We start from the raw sequence: 19,793 nt of genomic DNA on the forward strand, positions 1-19,793 counted from the left end.
GGAGGCAGAGGCAGGCGGATTTCTGAGTTCGAGGCCAGCCTGGTCTACAAAGTGAGTTCCAGGACAGCCAGGGCTATACAGAGAAACCCTGTCTTGTAAAAACAAAAGAAAAAGCAAACAAACAAACAATCAAGAGTGAATAGGAGAGTGGTCTATCAAAAGCTCCCAGAATGGAGGAACAGGACACTTGATATACTGAGTAACTGGCCAATAGCATCCATATCTACCTTATCCCATTTTTGCTTGTAGGCATGTAATTTATACATTTATATGGTCATTCATTTATCCAGCAAGTATCTATGGAGTGTCAGTTATACAGAAGGCCCTGTTCTTTCCTAATGATCACAGAAAGGAGAACTCTATTCATTTACCTCATCTCCAATCATCTTTCCTTTGCATTAGCTTTCCCTAAGGTTTCTCAGGAAATACTGGCAGTAAGTGACAAAGGTGCAGCTTAACTGTCACTCTAGTGAGCCCCTTGGTTCCTCTTGTATAATCGCCTTATCCATGCCCCCAGCTTCTACACATTTTCCTCTGCCACACTTTACTTTTCTTCACTAACTGCTCCTGGGATTATAGACCCCTATTTCAAAGAAAGAGAAATGGAGACTAGGATTAACTCCTTGATTTTACTGGGGTAGCAAACGAACTTTCTGGATTGTACATTTTAGGAAGCAGGGTGGGAGTGGGCTGGGGGAGAGGGCTAGGTTTAGCAAAAATACCAGAAGGATCTAGCAACAGTCACTATTAATTTCTTTTCTTGTGGCTCAAAAGGGCTATGAAAAAGCAGTGTAGTCTGTCTTACATGTTCTCAGGATAAAGGCTGATGAAGCCACAGCAGTCTTTTTCCATTAATTCTTAGCGAAGTCAGTCATCTCCCCTGATTCTCCACAACTCAAGCTCTTTGAATAACATTTAGCAGGATAAACATTTTCCTCCCTGTGGTAGAATGTGGTGAGGAATAATAGTAATTTACAACACTCTAATCCAAGCAATTAGTGGTAGCATTTCATTAAAATGCAAGTATTCTCTGAGTAGAAACTTGGGGGGCCACGGGTGGACTTGGTGGGTCTTGTGTAGTCACAAACATGCTCCTGTTTTAGATGGGTGGAGAACATTTCTGTTTGCTCTCCTCACTCAGCCTGGCACACAGAACAGCTTGGGCTAGACCCGACTCTCTGCATTTAGCTTTAGACAGTGTGGACAGGCCAGGCTTACAGTGGAGAAGCCCTAGATGGATAGCTGCTATTGTTCAGGTTTCAACTATGTTTGAGAGTTTCTGAAAAGAAAACGCATGTTTTTTCTAGAAAACTAAATCTTCAACTTGCTTGCTGAAATTAAATCCATATATGCATGTATGTCTATACATGCATACTAGTGTTGTAAATACACACATACACACACACACACACACACACACACACCCCAGAGCTGTTGGCCCTGGAGAATGTCATTAATAATATAACCAAGTCTGGGTGCTTTTTAAAAGTCTATTTCTTGCTTATAAATAAATGGTAATTTGTTTAAAAGCATCATTACACACAGTGTTCAGTCAGATCCCATGCATTCGATTATTTTAAATAAATGGACCATAAATGGAACAAGTTCTTTCTAATTTACAAATGATAGGAAACATTTTTCAAGAAAAAAAAAGGAAAAAGTGTAAAATTTGTTCTTAACTACATCTCATTAATGTGGAACTGTTCAATGACCTGTAAAGATTAAAGAATTAGTGAATTGGTAGAATTATCAGAATGAAAAATCTGTATAATTTTGGTTTCAATTTAAAAATCTACTAAACAGTCTAGCGACTTTAGTCTTGGATATTACTTTTTAATATCGGCTTCTATAAATGTGGTGGCATCAGGGTTACAAATGAACAGAATGGAAAACAACCAATAGTGTTTAAATTCCCAGCACAACAGTGGAGCTAAGTGGGAAGGAGGGATGCTGGAGGTGGAGAGATGGTTATTTTTTCTCTAATAAAACAACTGAAGACATTTAATTAAGTGACCACTCTGCTAAGTAGAGCAAAAATTAATATACATAAATGCATTTGCGTCCAGGCAATGGTGCAGAATTAAGAAGTCAGTTTCAAATGGAGAACCAGAGACAGAGCTATTTAACCAGAATTGCCAGAGCATCTTCCCAAAGTTGTTTCAATGGCCACACACAGAAGCAAGACCTGCAGGAAGGGGTGGGGAAAGTCTAACTCATTAGATGGGACTCTAAAACCCCATCTTTCTCTACTGATGATGGTCTCCTCACACAAGGACCACATATTAATTAGCTTTCTACTTCTGAAACAAAATATCTGAGGCAATCAACTTAAAGAAGGGAGGTTCCTTTGTGTCATTATATCAGAGTGTTCAGTCCATCATCACAGAGCCCCATTTCTGTGGGCTTGTGGTAAGGGACAAACAACATCATGGTGGAGCAAAGCTGTTTAAATCATGACACCCAGGAAGCAAAACCAGAGAGAGTTAAAGGGCCAGAATCATTTATACTTCCCATGAATGATGCCTTCAGGAACACATTTCCTTCAACTAAGTCCCACCTCCTATGTTTCTATCTCTTTCCATTAGCCCATCACATTATGAACCCCTCAGTTGATTCATCCAATGAAGAGGTCACAGTTCCCAGGGGTCAATTCCTTCCTCAATCCTCAATGCTGAACTGGTGAGTGGCCCTTTAGTACATGAATCTGAGGAATGTTCTAGATCAAAACTGTAACGTGATTTAGTTCCCCCACTCACAGTGACCTTCATATCATACTTACAGAAAGCATTGTCTTTTTTTTTCTTGAACTAAGCCCATGGATCCATCCACTTCAGATCACATAAGATGTGATTGAAATAGGATATAATACCTTTGAAGTGATCTGTTATTTCTGAGTCTTTCAATGACTATCATCATAGAAGATCAGAATAGAAGTAGAATGTGTGTGTGTGTGTGTGTGTGTGCATAAGAGAGAGGGGGAATTGTGCTTATCATGTATGTGTGGAGTGTGTAGAGGTACACACACACACACACACATTATATACACTATATATATATATATATATATATATATATATGGAGAGATAGAGGCCACACATTGATTTCAGTGTCTTCCTTTACCTCTTCTCTGTGTTTTTGAAACATGTTTTCTTGCTGAACACTGAACTTACTGATTCAGCTAGACTGTCTAATCAGCAACAACCCTGTATATTTGTCTATACCTACAAGCATTGGGATTATTGGTACATGCTATCTTGCCTAGTTTTTGCATGGGTGCCAGGATTGAAAATCAGATCCATGTGCTTTTTGCTTCATTGACTGAACTACCTCCCCAGTCTCAGAAGCAGATTCATCTAATACAAAATTCCTGGACACATCTACTTTGAAGAGACTGGCTAATGTTGGGCCTTTGCTACTTGCCTAGAAGAAATGAAGTTCCTATAGGCATGGTCTCTGGACAGCTTGCTTGTGGAATGAGGATTGGTTGGTTTGAGGCTAGGTATATTATAATAGTTTAGATCATACTATATAGCAAAGATTCTACTCTGTATAAGGACATGGAAGAATGGAAGACCCTCTGACTTGAGGGTAACTCTGGAAATTCTTCTAACACGTGATTGTCCCATGGGACAGACAAGCAAAACTAAGGTCCATAGCTTTAGGTTCACATGGTAAATCCCCATGGATGCCTCCGGGCATACACTAGGGATGTGATACAGTGTTGTTTGTCAACTTGATAGAATCTAAAGTCACCAAAGAGATAAATTTTGATCATGCCTCTAGCAGATTATCTAGATTGTTGGCCTGAAGTCATAGGACTATCATCATAGTTAACTGTGGACAGCAGCATCTCATAGGCTGTGGTCCTGGACTGAATGAAAAAAGACAAAGCAAACTGAACATACACTTCTCTCACATTCTTCTAAGGGTGCAATGTGACCAGTGGACTCAAGTTCTTGCCATCATGCCTTTTCCTCCCTGATGGACTCCTTGAAACTGTGAGGCAAGTGAACTCTTTCTCTTTTGAGTTGCTTTTGTTAGGGTATTTTCTCATAGCAACATGAAAAAGGCCAAGAGACCAGGCACTGAGAACATGTACAAACAGTCCCAGAAAAAATATCTGTCTTCAGGAGGTATTATGACAATCTGAAAAAACTATCATGGACAAAGTTATAAAACAGTGTCAGAAAACCAAGTCGGCAGCCTGAGAACTTGGGCTGGATATGCCCTTCCTCCATTCTGGCTCCTTCAAACAAACCTTTGTAGCTAGTGCAATGACACTATTACCATTTTATTTTCAAAGTTTTCCAAGGACCTTCCTGATGCTTGATTCTGGCTGTTTCCTCAGCTCTCTTCTTCCTGGCTTCTTTTTGTACCTTTGACTATGTTCTGACCAGAGGAGGAGCCCAGAAACCATTTAACAGATGCGCATACACACTCTCTCTCTCTTTCTTTTTAAATCTTGATTGACATTGTTTTTTGTCCTGCCATCTGCTCACTTCTGTTTCCATTCTGCTCTTGCCTCTGGGGTCTGACCCATCACAACTGTTTCAGTGTCTACCTTGCTTCTGGAGGAAGGATAAGGCCCACGAGGGAGCACAGTTCAGGGATTAATTCCACGCTCCCTCCTTTCCAAATAGCTGTGAGTTGGCTGAGGATCACAGCTCCCCTCAGAATCATCCCTTATGAAGCTATACTGTGAGAATAGCTCCTGTCTTCCCTTTGCCTTCTAGCCCAGGAGTGATGGATAGCTCAGATGTTCCCAGGCCTAAGTGTATCACTTTCTTCTTTACTCAAACCTAGTTAAGGACCAAATGGATCACGCTGCCTTTGAGACATAGTTGTACTTCCCACAGACTATACTCAAGCTGCTAGCTCTTTGCCTTCAGGTCCATGACTCTCCCATGACAATTCCTTTTGGTAATTCTTCTTTACTCTTGCAAACCATAGCTCTGGATAAGAGGAACATTTATTGACTCACCATATCTATTGGATCTTATGGAAAAAATTTACTAGATTTTGTCTTTTATAGTACAACAAAATCAAGTTAGTTAATGGCATATACCATGAGAAACATCACATCTCTTGGTGTCCATGGAGAGGGACTTCCATAGGTAATATTGATTGTTTGTTTAATAGGATTTAGAATCATCTGTGAGGCACACCTATGGACATGTCTGAGAGAGCTTTTCTGGAGAGTTTTAACTGCAGTTGGAAGACCCACCCTAAATGTGGGTGGCATATGTGTGTGGGGGGTCCTGGACTGAATTCACCCTTGCTTCGTGATGGTAGAGACAATGTGATCAGACCTCTCATGGCCCTGCCTCCATTACTTTCCCACCATGATGGACTGTATCCTTAGGGCAGGAGTGGTCCATGTGTTATTATTTCTAGAGATGTAGAAACTTGGTGCCCAGAATTACAAAAATTATCTGCCTCATCATGTAGACAGACATCATTGCCTTTTATAGAAGGAGCATCAAAGCCAAGGAGGCCACTGAGATAATAGTAAGCCTAGGGCAAAAGGAGTCAAGAATGCTCATGTAGAAACTGGTAGCAATGGGATTCATCTGTGGCTACTCTCATTTCTGCATACTCAGTGGTAAAAAGCAGAAGAAATCACAAAAAAAGGAAGGTTGAGACAGTTTGGCTGGGAGAACTTTAATTTTGATGAGATATTTGAAGGCAGCAAGATGCCTTTCAGTTGGGCATCAAGTATGCCTAGAAGACTTTGTTCAGCTTTGGAAAAGTCAAAGGTAAACATTCTGGAGAGTTTTTCAGAGGAGGCTGGATTATACAGTCAGGCTGGGGTTTTTCTGTAGCCTGCCATTCTCTAGAACAAGATGTTGGTGGGATCTTCTTGTGACCAGATTGTCATGCTGGCCCTTATGGGAAGAGAGGACTGATGTAGACCTCAATTTCTCATCACCAGGAGGTCTCCACTGCTTCCTGGATCTTTATTTGAAAGTAACAGCTCCTTTCTTTAATATTTGTGTAAGCTTCTTGCCCTTGTGGAATGAGCCTGGCAGTCTTCTGTCTCCCTGCCACATTCCGGAAAAAAGGTCTGCTTCTTGATGAGGCCTGATGGTGCTATAAGAACTTAAATAGGTCATCATTAAAAATATGTATAAATTTTTATAAATGAAGGTGGCTTAAAAAAGTTTTGGTGACCTGGAGACTCTATCAATAAAAGGAAGATTTATTTATTATTTTTCTTTTGTGTGTGCAGCTCAAATGCATTCTTGCAAGTGCTCATTTACATGTGGAGGCCAGACTATTGAGCATAGTATTCTATCACTCTCCACTGTATTCCCTTGAGACAGGGTCTCATATTGAATCCAGAGCTAGACTGCTGATAGAAGTTCTCCTGAGCCTCTTCCCTGGCAGTGCTGGGGTTATAAGTGTATATAGGCATACCTAGCTTATTTTAGGTCTGAGGATGCAAATTTAGGTACTCTTGCTTGCAAGTGATCTTACCAATTGAGCCATCTCCCAGCCCTAGATGGTATAGTTTTAAAGGCAGATATGGAGAGTCTGAGGAAATGGAGAAGACTAGCTCACTCTCTCCTTCTTCCTCCTCTCTCTCCCTTCTCTTCCTCTTCTCTGTCTTTGTCTTCCCTCCTTCTCCTCTGCCCACCTTTCTCCATGTAGCCCACCTATGACTGGTCTGGAACTCAGTACACAAGCTGGCCTTAAACCCAAACATATGCTTCCCTCTGCCTCCTGAGTGCTGGGATTAAAGACAGATATGTAGAAACTACATAAAGTATTCTAGGAAGCAGCACACACAGTGGTTGAAAGACTAACTACTGGGGTTAGAAAACACGTCAGATTTCTTCCCTTGTTGGCCTTTGGAAATTTATTTTAACCTTTATAAGCATTGGTTTTCTATTTTGAACAGTAGAGATTATAGCACCAGCTTATCAATGTTTCTAGGAATAGCAGAGATGCTGCTACGAAGTGAGTTTAATTTAATACAGTAGTGGTAAAATCAATTACCAAAGGGCAAGGAGAATGTTGAACATCCAAGATACAAATGTAAGTCCATACTTCACTAAGTTAAATGGGAACATGGGGGACATAGGGGCCAGATGCAGGTGCCTGCTATGTAACTTTGGGCCCAGGAATGGGGAGAGTAGATAAAGCTTATGAAGCATAAAGGGAGCTGGGGACATCAAGAGGTTGTGAGGCCATAACTGACTAGGAAATCTGAGTGGCTTGGAGAGTCTAGAACAACCATTTATCAGTGTCTATGAGGATCTGGTCAGACTTGCCTTGGTGTTACAGACATGCGATGTGGAGGTAAAGCAAAACTAGATTCCAAAGATACAAGGAACAGTCCTTGTTTTAAATCCCCCTTCAACGATGAAGATGGTTCTTCTGAGGAACTTCCCTAGTGGATACATGGTGTCTTAGGAATTGATCATAATTATGCCCAGTAGAGTTGAGTGCTTAGAATGGGTTGACCTGGAGAATGGAATGGATGAAGGTCACAGCAGAGGAGTTGTAGACAAATATATTGTCTCCCTCCAAGTGTGCAAGGCTTTCCAGCATCCTTTGATATCAGTCAGGGGTCTGCCTGCAATAATTGATGTGCACAGCCCCCTAATCAGGGACCAGAGTCTGATGCCGATTGTTTCTTTTACTTTTTAATGGATTCGAACTCTATACCCAAGCCTAGAAAATCAAAGCACTTCTGGAAGATATTTATTAGCGGCCAAATTATAAAAACACACAGCAAACCTTTAGTTTGCATTATAAGTGTTAATATATGCAGAGCCCCGTGAATAGCTCGTCTTTCTGCCTCTCTTGTATCTTAAATTTTTCATTACAAATTTCCAGGGCTTCAAAGTAGACTCTCACAGCCAGCGCCTTTTTTCTCTCTTGCATGACAAAGAGCTGTCAAAAACGGTTCCTGGGCCTGTGAGTTTCTTCTCCTTTTTTCTCTCATCTAAATGTCAAACAACTTAGCTTAAATAAAGCCCAGCATTCTTCGTCTGGTGCTTCTCAAAAGAAAAACACCACCACAGAAGGCATCTACAAAGGCCCTAATTAATGTTTCTCATTGATTTGGTTTTAGTGTGATGTATTTTATGAAAAAAATATGAATCCAGAGGCACTCTCATTAAAATCATTAGCGGGTCCACACTGGCTGCAAACAGGCTGGTGCGTGGTAGGGCTTCAGAACCCAGACTCACATAAACATGCAGACATTGCACTTCCACATGTACTTGTGCATGCACGTCACATGTTTGTAGATCATGCTCACCACACCTGTGCACACATACGGGATCATATGCAGGGTAGGTACAGAACACCTCCCACATACATGAATCACTGATATACATATGCATAATCATAAGGATGATTATTTACATATTTTACAAGCAAAATCATATCAACATATGTGGATCCTGTGGTTGTACAGGATGCCTTTAGTGTCCAATCAGTATGATAGTGCATTCCTCTGACTATGGTTATGAATATCCATCTATTAGAGAGAATAGAAAGGACTATTTCAAGTTCCTTGGCTTTATTAACGGGGCAAGGGAATCTAGAAATAAGAGACCATTGGTTTTCCACACCAGCACATTGTTCCTTATTAAAATTAAAATTTTCTTTCAACTTTTTTTTTCCAATGAGGTCTTAATGCTATAGGCCAAAGCAATTAGGACATGTGAGGGACATGCAACTGTCCCCTCTTCTATTGATACCTTTTAGATGGTTAGATTGCTTCATGGAGCACTTTATTCTGATTGGTCTTTTGGTTCATCCTCATGAGGATTGAAAATGGAGAGGAGAAGAATTAGAAATCTTGACTGGGCAGTGGGAGGAATGGCCTGACCTGGGACTTCTGAGGTGACATTTAGTCCCCAAAGCCTCCCTGGTACCTGAATATCATATCCTGTTTCTGTTTGTCAGCTCCTTCCTAATCTACCTGCTTCTGTTTCATATTCCATTTTAAGTACCTCCCTTGTTTTCCAGGAAGGACTCTTGATTTTACTGACTTGCAGAGAGAGACAGGATGCTCTCACCTCAGCTTGCATCTGTCTGTTCTCCTGTGACCTGCCTACAGCTACTCCTGCCACTGGGTAGTCAGCAGGAGACCGTGGCCCTCAGTAATCATGCTTGGCAGTGTAAATATGGGGAAGTCGAAGCATGAACCTTAGGGAATGGATCTCTTTCCCTCAAGGCAACTCAACTAGTGTTTAGCCCTGGGGATTAGAGGCACAGCCAGTGCTGATACAGGGGAGTTAATTTACTCTCAAGTTCAGACGCATTGTGTTTCTTGATGGTCATGGATTTCTCTCAGAATTTTGCAGGGAATCAGTGCTGGGTTTATGTATTTTCACAAACTGTGTGGCCTGATTCCCCACTGTGTTCTATGGAACTTAGACTAGGTAGTGGAGAGTTGTGTTCAAAGTCTTCTGAAATAATGAGATTCTGCTTTTCACCTCCCAGGGTATTTTCTTAGTAGCACAGGAAATACAGGCTTTCCTTTCAAGGACCTTCTGTTTTCTTCCACCCTGAGTTCTAGAGAGGTCCTGGTGCCCCCTGTACCATGGATACATACATCTCTGTTACAGAGAAGTTGCTTACCCAAGTGTAGAAACTTTATGTTTCAAGGCCATGACACTGGTGCAGAAGACCTCTGTGTTCAAGTTCAGAGGTCATTGCAATGCCCTCCTGACCCTGGTTAGAGATTAGCCACTCTTCTTCTTCATTCCATCAACACATGGAAGTCTGGGAACCCATGGTGTTTTAGATTTGGAAGAAAGAAACCAGTCCATACTGCCTTGGTAGTACCAAATTGGGGGGCTTTGGCTACTCATGGGCCATTAAAATATAACTGAAGTAGTGTTTTCCATTTGGAACATGACCATAACACACCATTCTTAAGAACCACAGAAGAGAGCATGGTAAGGGAGTTTTCATACTCACAGCACTTGCAGACATAACACTCAATGGTGACACATGGAGGAAAATAAGTAGCGGTTACTTTAAGCATTCAAGAGAGGGTAAGCAGGGGGAGTTATGCGCCAAAGCTCTCCGAGTAATTAAAGTGCAGTCTTCATGTCTTGCCATTTGTCAGAACAAAGTAAATATTGGAATCTTAGTGCTTGCATCCTCTCGGCTAAATATCCTTCTGTGGCTATTGCTCAAATATTGAAAATCCTCATAGAAGTTCTAGTGCGAAACTGTCACTGGAGTAATTTATGTGGAGACATAACCTGCTGCCTCCCTGAACTCATGCATCTACCACCGCGGCTCATATCAATTTTGCTTTGGTCCCCATTAGCAATGTTGTCAAAAAAATTCACAGAAAAATAATGACCTTGCAAGCCAAGAAATTTAGATCCGGATATGAGCCATAAATCTGCATTAATTTAATAGTTAAAGTGCGTTAATGCTTTGTAATATTTTTTCTTTATAGAGAACACAATAGTGAGGTCATCTGTAATAAAGATGTTAGTTCTGAAACACCTGCTAGTTTGTTTTGCCTCTTGGGGCAAGAGGACATTAATGGATGAAATATGGCCTGGAGCTCCTTAAAATGCTGTTTTCTGGCAACCTCTATACAGAGCTATAAAACACTCACTCTGAGTGATAAAGGGTCTGGAGAAGGGATATATGCTCTCTATCATGCCTGATCTGACGTGAGCTTTGTTAACCTATCACTCATCCAGTGACGCCTACTGAGCAGCATAGGGAGTCCAGGGACAACCCCAGGGCTCAGTGAGTAGAGGGGCCTGCCTTTCTAGACTAGATTCTGGGACTTGACTCCAGAGAAGGCACCCATTCTGGAATGCGTATCTACTTTTTCTCCTGCCATTGTGGTTCAGGAGAGTGGCTCACTGCCTATCATTGAATCTCTAGGCAAGTTTCAACACATGCACAAAACAAAACAGTCAGACCTGTCATTTCTATAAGTAATTACTTTTCCATATTGGGGAAACATGTTTTGCTTCAATTTTATTTATTCTTCCCATAATAAAAGCTCTAAGTCATATATATATATGTGTGTGTATATATATTCTTTCATATTCCTTTTTAATATTTAATTTTTTTCTTCTTACTGGAATAAATCTCTTTTGCAGAAATACCCAACAACCTACGTAGATTGTGCCAACCGCAGCTGAGAAATCTCTACAAACTCCATAGGATTCATAAAATTTGAGGTCTTTAATTGACTTTGGAATCCAAGAGTCTTGTATCCTCCTGGCTAAATACCCTTCCACGGCTATTGCTTGACTATTGAAAATACCTGCATAAGTTCTAGTAAAAACTCATTAGTGCTAGCAGTCTGTTCAAGCAACAGTTCCAGGTGAAATGACTCACATATCTGACCTAAGTTTTAGGTTGGTGGAGCTGAAGGAAGGGCAATGGTGTTCAGAGAGCAAGTGTCAATGGACTCTCAGGAGGCTTGTTCCATAAACCAACTCCTTAGGAACTATGGGGTATCAAGACAGAGGTACAGCCCCATCGGAGGAGGAAGTCTATACAAAGACTTTCAAAGGGAAAGACAAGTCATTCTCTTGTAAGTAGGAGGCAGGCACAGGATGATCTTTCCCCTCTCTAAGACCCCAGTGCTGAGAGCAGAGGGCAGGAATGCTTAGAGGACAGGTATCCTGGTAGGATGAGCAGAACAACCTAGTGTGTTCCGGTGGGTACTGATGAAGTACACTGTTAACCAGGAGTCTTAGCACTATCTCCAACAATGCTTATACTCTGCTTGAGAGCATGGACTTGAGGAGTTCATGCAGGGATTGAAGGAGAAAGCAGAGAAATATGTCTTTGAAACACTGTAGCTGCCTAGGCAGGACACAGGCCATGTGTGTGGTCATAGCTCCTCTTAGTGGAAAAAAAACACTGGAGTTTTGTCAGGACACCAACTTCTAGGCCAGCAGAGCTTCTCCTTGGCTTAGCTCTCTTGGCCTTGGAGTGTAGACCTGCAATCAGATTAGTTGATGAAGACTCCTAAAAGAGTCTGAACATGGAGGTGTCTGGAGCAGAGGCTATCTTTCCAGGTTTAAATCATTTTAGCTGCCTCATGTTGTTCAATGACTTGCCAAGTCATCAAAAATAGGACCTTGAGAATGATACTTTGAGCAGATTTCTATTCTGATTTTTTCCAATGAGGAATTTAAAGATGAAGGTGAATGAAGTTATCTGAGATTACAGCCTAAGTCAGTGGCAGAGTTGGATTCTGTTCTGGGTTGGCCTGATCCCCAAACTATGATCAGACCTACTAGTTTTGGCAACACTGTCATTTCCTGTTCAATAACTAAATCAGGAAAAACAGATATCTTCCTTAGGTTTATGTGGTCTCTTTAATCTATAATGTAGCTTAGATGATGGAGGCAAAGACCTTCTTCCTCAGTGCCTTATGACTGTAGTCAGTCAACAGTTGATACAAATGCATTTGCTGGATAAAATAGTATTGGGTGTAAATATCAGTATTGAGAGTACCCATAATCCATAGGTCATAACATCAGATGGATTTCTATCTTCTGTCTCTCATCTCCCAGTACTGAGTTCCTTTGCATGCCAAATTTGAGAGAGTGGAAGCTCATGGAAGACCTCCAGCAGAGGTGCTGGTTCTCTGTAGCCTCTTAATTGTAGTCTCTGATAGCAGTTGATTACGTATCCACTTCTAAGTTGCAGCTCAGGTTCTAGTCTGAGGAAGGTGTTTTATTGTGATGTAACCGCTCCTCACCATTTTGTATCAAAAGCCAAGGAGCCATGGCCAACCTCTAGGTTATACTGTTTACTGTGACCTCAACCATCATTGAAGCTACCAAATGAAGACTGATGTTTGGATTTCTGCTGACCTTGGGGGATAGAACTGTGAAAGTAAACACTTCAGGATCACCACTGTGTACCACATACTGAGCTGCTAGCTTGGCTTGTATCTTAAGCCATTGACGTGGATCTACTGAGCCTGATTTATGATTAGGAATATGAGGTTCAGAGAGGTTTGTTACACATCTGTGATCACTCAGTAAGTCAAAACCAGTCTTTGAACTTGGTTTTTGAACTTGGTGGGTTTGACCCTGAAAGACAAAGGTTTTAGTCTACAGTACTGGGAAATTTGCAATAAGTGAAAAAGATGACTAGCTGAAGGCAGTAGTAACTCTCTACTGTTTGAGCATAATCTTGAAGTTAATCTGATTTTAGCTTTTCATTGTTCCCCTCCGGAGCTGTCTTACAGTATAAGTTGTGTATAAGTGAGGGCCATGCAAAACAATTCTCTTCTATAGAAATGCAAATTAATTCTGTCCAGTCCAGGCTTAATTGACTCTCCCCTTCCACTCCCTCAGCAAAACAAAACCAAAATACCAGTTTTGCATCCATCTATAAACTCATGTTAGACTCTTTGATTTCTCCTTTGAGCAGGTTATAGCATCTTTTCCAATTCTCTTGCTAACAGATGTTCATTTTATGCTTTGCATTCATTTAAATATCTGAGTCAAGATTTTTCTTTGCCTCTCTCTTTTTTTTTGTCTTTTAAGAAAGTTGCCTTTCAACATCCATGTAGGAAAAAAAAATCCCCTGGCTACCAGCATGGCCAGTTTCTATGTAGTCACAAGTGAAATGTAGACCTATACAACTGGGATATTGGCATGAGAAGATCTTTGCTTCCATCACTCAAGCCTGGTTATTGATTAAAGGGACCACATACCCCTACTATTTATAAACCTAGGGCTCCAAAGAGGATGTTTGTTTTTCCTGCTTTTAATTATTGAACATGAGATGCCAGTGTTGTTTTGCCAACAGCAGCACAATAGGTCCCTAATGAAACTCACTGAGCTACTAATAATTAAACCAGCGAGCGGAAGTAACCAGAGCTGTGAGATATCAATTAACATTATTCAATAGTCACTCTTATTGTCTTGATTGTTTTAAGGAAAACTGATTTTGATGTTATTTCATGAAATGCACCACACAGAATGTCCACCTCTAAGGAAACTACTGTAAGGTTTGAACTCCAAAGTTGCCTAATCCCTGGTTTATATCATTCTCTTGCTAATACCTTCTAGATGACTGAGTACCTGAGTGGATTTCCCTGAGACTGAATCCTTAAATATGTAAGGAGAAAGATTTGGGAGGATTGTTCTGAGGCTAAAATAGGATCGATCGGGAGGCTAGGAATACATTCAAAAACTAAACTTGGACTTGGTACCAGGTTCAGCACATCTTCATTTTATTCCATCTCATCTCATCTCCTCCTCCTCCACCTCCTACCACCTTAGAGTCGGAAACCCACCATCTCCTTAGGCATGCCTGCAATATCTCAGTGTGTCCATATCTTCATCTTTGTATCACAACCTAGACTTTGAATCACAGCACTTCCAAAATGTCGGATTGAGATATCATGGCATCTTACCAGATTGTAACAGGGGCTTGGGTCAGTGGTAGTCAAGTCAGAAGGAAAGTCAAGCCTATGGGGTTTGTTTCTGGAAGCTGAAGAAATAATGACTTTCCCTTCTCAACTGATTCCATAAGTTCATGACAGAGAGCATTTAGGTTCTCTGAAGTAATGGGATTTGTGACTTGGATATATATGCTTCTCACTATGTAGCCACAGTTGGTCTCCCTCTGTTACCATGTCCCCATTGCAGGAAATTGGCTTAGTCACAGCTGAGGGTTCTTACAGGCCTTATCAAGTTGATGTAGAAACAGCAGAAGGGCCTTGATCCCTAAAAGTGATTCTGATAGCTCAGGATTTTCAAGTACTTAATTACTAAGAATTTTTGATGCATTCTTCTCATTTAGTATTGATCTAGGATACTCTCCTGTTACTTTCCCATGTGTCTACTTTTGACCACTCCCAGTCTTGGGTCTATCATCCAGCCTCACATCTCTGATCCAATTTCTTTCTAATTCTAAACCCCTTGCCTGCTTCATTAAAACACCATGAAGTCAGTGGACTGAGATGCCAAGTACTGATGCAAGACCAGCCTTTAGCTCCCAATTCAAACAGCCACAACAGACACACACTGTATGAGTCTAAAGGACCAGTGCTTTTATGAGTCACCATAGGCATAAATTCAGGCTTTATGTGGGTATTGTTAAAATATTTGTGTATTATTAGCTTAATAATGAGAGAGCAATTAAAAATCAATATGAAGATATCTCAAGTAGAGCAAAAGTATTTCAATTTTAGGATCATAGATTTGGGCCTGTAAAAGAGACATGGTCTCTTTCTATCTTTTTTTTTTTTTTTGGTGCTTCTAGCTTAGCACATCATAACAGTGCTAAAATGGTATTTTAAATGTTGACTCCATATGCTGTAGAAAATCACACTTATCAGCAACACTCCATACCTACACCCTTTCTGTTGTATGTGGAGGATGTAGAATTTTTATTGTTCTTGTGAGAAGTTGTTGTGTGACACTATTCCTGGGTAGATATGAATGAATATCTACTCACTCCAGATAGGGAACTGCTATATACCAAAGTACTGATACTATCAAAGTTCAATTTGGTGAAACAATGAATTATGGAGACTACTTGTAGGAATAAGGGCAAGAGGTTACTGACAGGAGCAGAAATAACTCAAAATAGATGCATTACCAAAAGCCCACCGCAGCAAGGGTGACAGTTTAAGAATGCTAGACACCTGGGGCATATTGTGCAACCTGCAGGCAATTCGATAGGTGGGATGGTGTCCTTTTCAGGAAGTTCAGTTGGTTTGAGCATCTTCCAGGCAGCTTAGTTGCTCTCTGTTTCTTCCAAGTAGCTTGGCTTGTGCCTTAGCTTTTTTTTTCTATTGCTGTGAAGAGACACCATGACTAAAGCAACATATAAAAGAACACATTTAATTGATGCTTGCTTATAATTTCAAGGGTAAGTCCATGACCATCATGATGGGAAGCATGACAGCAGGCAGGCAGACATCACTCTGGAGCAGTAGCTGAGAGCTTATATTGCATCAACAAGTTGGAGGCAGAGGTAGCTAGCTAGCTAGATACATATGTAGATAGATAAATAGATTATAGATAGATAGATAGATAGATAGATAGATAGATAGAGAAAGATAAAGACAGAAAGAGAAACAGAGAGATGCAGAGAAAGATATTTATATACACAGATGGGGGTGGGGGGATGGGAGAATTGACAGTTCTTAAACTTCAAATCTCACACCTAGTGACACATCTACTCTAAGGCCATACCTCCCAATCCTTCCCAAACAGTTCCAGTAACTATGTATGAAGCATTCAAATATATGAACCCCTGGAAGCCATCCTCCTTCAAACACAGCAGCTGGTTTGGGCTTTATCTTAGTAGTTCATATTGTCTGAGAGTGTACCTCAGCAGTTTGTACTACTATGTATATGCTTGCTTATGGCGGGACTTGTGAATCTGGTCATTTTCAGGGACTTCCTGAAGATTTTGATTTGTTTACTTGCTAAGCTTAAAGAGTGTTCTTGTAGGATGAATGTTTCACCTCTACTTAGGATACTCAAAATCTTAAGAACTGTTATCTAAGAAGAAGACTGTATCTCAGAGGAAATTGTTACACAACAAAAATTCTCAGAGTACTGTGGTGGGAGAAGAGATAATATGACCTTGATATTTTCTGTTTAAGTGGGGAATAGACTGGCTTGAGGACCTCGGTTTTGGATGTGATATAAGGAATCTGAGGCTTACTTGGTAAAGACATTCAGGTCATAGAGTTGTGCACAGGCAGGCTATGCTGAGGAGAGGAGCCAATGGTGTGGAGGAGGAGACCATGAGAAAGATAGCCCTGGTCAATATTAACACCAGCTTGACATATATAAGCTGTTACTGGTATCTTGGAGGTGTTTCTAGAGATGCACCTTGATTGAAAAGTGGGGGCACCATCTCATGCGCTGGGGTCCTCAACTGAATAAAAGAGACAAAAGACAAAGCTGAACATTCGCATTCATGTCCCTGCTCCCTCACTATGGCTACAATGTGACCAGGTCCTTTACCTTTCTACCTTCCTGCCCTCCCACAATGATAGACTTTAAACTGTGAGCCACAGAAACCTCCTCTAAAAGGTCCTTTAAAACACGATTCTTGTTTATTTACTTGCTTTCATGTGTATGTGTGTGCCTGCATGAGTTTATTAATGTACAATGGCCCACGGGGGCCAGAAGGAGCAGGTGTTGGTATAAGTTCTGGATCAAGCCAGTAAATGCTTTCAACCACTGAGCCATTTCTGTTCTTCTTCAGATGCTTTTGTCAGTTATGGGGTTGGGATAACTATAAAAACTAACTGCTGCTATTGACTCCTCCAGAAAGCTATGCTTGAAGGCCACTCTCTGAAAAACAATCTGAGGGTCTGAGGCCCACAGCCAGGAAGCTCTGGACAAATATTCAGGATCTCAGACTTGGTTTACACGTGTTCCACTCCAGTTCCGCCAAAGCTGTGGCATGAGGTTTATTGACGGCCCTAGGAGGAGGGGGTGAGCATAGGTTTTCAAGCCACCACCAGATTGGTTGCCCACTGGACATTTTTCTGCACACAACTCTGAGCTTTCTCAGGAAATCAGCTAACAGCTTTTCCTTGGGCTGCTAATGTAATAGCGCTTATTTTAGGGATTTTTGTAAGGCTGTGGAAAGCATCAGGGTTTCCTTGTAAATCCATTATGTCTTCTCCAGTTAGAAATTATCCCTGACAAGCAGTCCCACAGCAAAGAATAGTCGCCATTTCTTTCTTTCTTTTTTTTTTCCCCCTAGAATAAAAAGGAGGGTTGGCCTCTTCTATTATTTTTTTATTATGACTGTCCTCCTTTTGGTTGTGACATTCGATGTATTATTTAGCGTAAGTGCTTGATTAAGGACAAACCAGTGGGGGCAGAGTAGGAAGAGAAAGGGAGAAATCACAGACGCTCTGGTCCTCCCACTCCAAACTTAGTGGCTGGGATGAAAATCCATTGCAGGACTCTTTAGGGATCCAACTTGTTACCCTGGGCACAGGAGAGCGCATTCTGGCTGAGGAACCTTCTGGCCCTTTCTGGGTCAGCAGAACCTTGGTTGCCTTTCTTTCACGTACTGCAACTCTTGTGCCTTTATTAAATATTAATTTGCTGTCAATAATTAAATGCTGATTATTTGATCTCTAATGGGGTCAGGATTCCCACAGTCCCATATTAATGTAATAATGCAAAAGAAAAAATTGCCTTTCAGATGGAAAAAAATGTACTTATTATTCTTTCTTTGTTCAGAGTAAAATGGTTTGTCTTAAATTAAAAATTAAAAGCAGGATTTTCTTTAATCTTCGAATTAAATTAGTGCTAATTAGTTCTATTTTCTGTACAACATTCACATGCTAAAATCTCGGCCATTCCTTCAGCGTGTTAATGGTGCCCTTTGGCTGTAATCAAGATTGTCTTACATTAAAAATGATACAGTTAACTCAATTATATTAAGATTCATTGTTCTCAAATCACAGGGTTATGACTAGAAGCTGTTGGAGCTGTTGGAAGGGCTGAGATTGCCAGGGTGCAGAAGAGAGTCAGTCACCATTTTCAGTTCAAAATCCTGGTTGCTAGAGCAAGACTCACAAAGCTCCAAGTGCTCCGGGTTCCTGGGGGTAAGTGGTGGGCACTGGGATTGGGTGCAGATTTCTAACAACATGGTAGAATGCAGCACTATCCCTGAAAGAGAAGGGCTCTAAGGGAGTCTGCCTTCAGTGTTGGCACTATATTTAAGGGCAGCCCATACCTCCTTCATCCTTACTCTTCAAGGATGCAGGGCCTGGGTTCCAGGTCAGGCAACATCCACAGCAGTAGGAGTGATAAGAATATCTGGTGTGAGTGTGTGTGTGTGTGTGTGTGTGTGTGTGTGTGTGTGTGTGTGAGAGAGAGAGAGAGAGAGAGAGAGAGAGATGCTGGACACTGTTTAAGCAATAGCCCTAAAGAGTTGATGTGTTAGTCTTAAATTCCACACTTGGCCAAGGCTCTGAGGGTTAAATGGTTGTTCTAATAGCACTTGACTGGTTAAAGGGCATAGTTACCATTCTTACCCAATATATGATGAATTCCAGATCCCTTACCTTCATCTATTAATATGCATCACTACAATTCAAGAAGCACATTTGTTTCTGTAACCAAAAAGATGCTTGCAGTGTCTACATGCATTTTTAAGAATGCTTTTTCCTTTTTAAAAAACATTATTATTTTCTTATTGTTTTATGTGTTTGGGTATTTTGTCTGCACATGTGCCTGTACACCACATGTGTACCTGGTGCCTATGGAATCCAGAATAGGGTCTTGGATCCCCTGGAACTGGAGTTACAGATCATTGTGAGCCAAGGGATGGCTGCTGGGAATTGAACCTGGCTTCTCTAGAAGAGAAGGAAGCACTCTTAACTACTACTGCCAAGGTAGCTCAATGTGTATATTTTGGTAGAGGAATGAAAGAGAGTAATTCTAGAACTTTCTAAGAAGGCAGTATAGGGAATCATAGGCCTGTTCCATCTTTTGCAACAGAGACATCATCTTTGTGTGAAGTTGTGTGGGAAGAAGAGAGAAAGATCTCCCTCTGAAAGTTTCACACTGTCTCTCTGATGTGGTACTCACTGGACTGCCCCAGGAGGACATGTGGAGCACTTTTGCTGTATCAGTTCAGAGGCTGCCACATAATCCTGGCTCATCTTGTAACCTTGAGCGGTATTTTTTCAATTAATTCTGTCTTGGATCTGAGGGAGAAAGTGGAAAGGATAAAGACTATGGGAATAGAGATGGCGATATAGGGCAGGGAGAGAGACACACACAAATACACAAACAAGAGAGAGACAAAGAGATAGGTAGATGGTG

At 41.1% G+C, this 19,793-nt stretch overlaps 1 long non-coding RNA gene across 1 annotated transcript in view; it reads left to right on the forward strand.

The window, feature by feature from the left end:
• The window catches only part of LOC110297438, a 44,155-nt gene that overhangs the window by 4,128 nt on the left and 20,234 nt on the right, over positions 1 to 19,793 (forward strand). The window contains exons 2-4 of the long non-coding RNA XR_002378287.1: positions 2,586 to 2,679; positions 18,428 to 18,568; positions 19,467 to 19,790. This is a non-coding gene — a long non-coding RNA (uncharacterized LOC110297438). The remainder of the gene's footprint in view (positions 1 to 2,585; positions 2,680 to 18,427; positions 18,569 to 19,466; positions 19,791 to 19,793) is intronic.

Source organism: Mus caroli, chromosome 7 (assembly GCF_900094665.2).
Source record: "Mus caroli chromosome 7, CAROLI_EIJ_v1.1, whole genome shotgun sequence".
NCBI classification, from domain to species: Eukaryota; Metazoa; Chordata; class Mammalia; order Rodentia; family Muridae; genus Mus; species Mus caroli.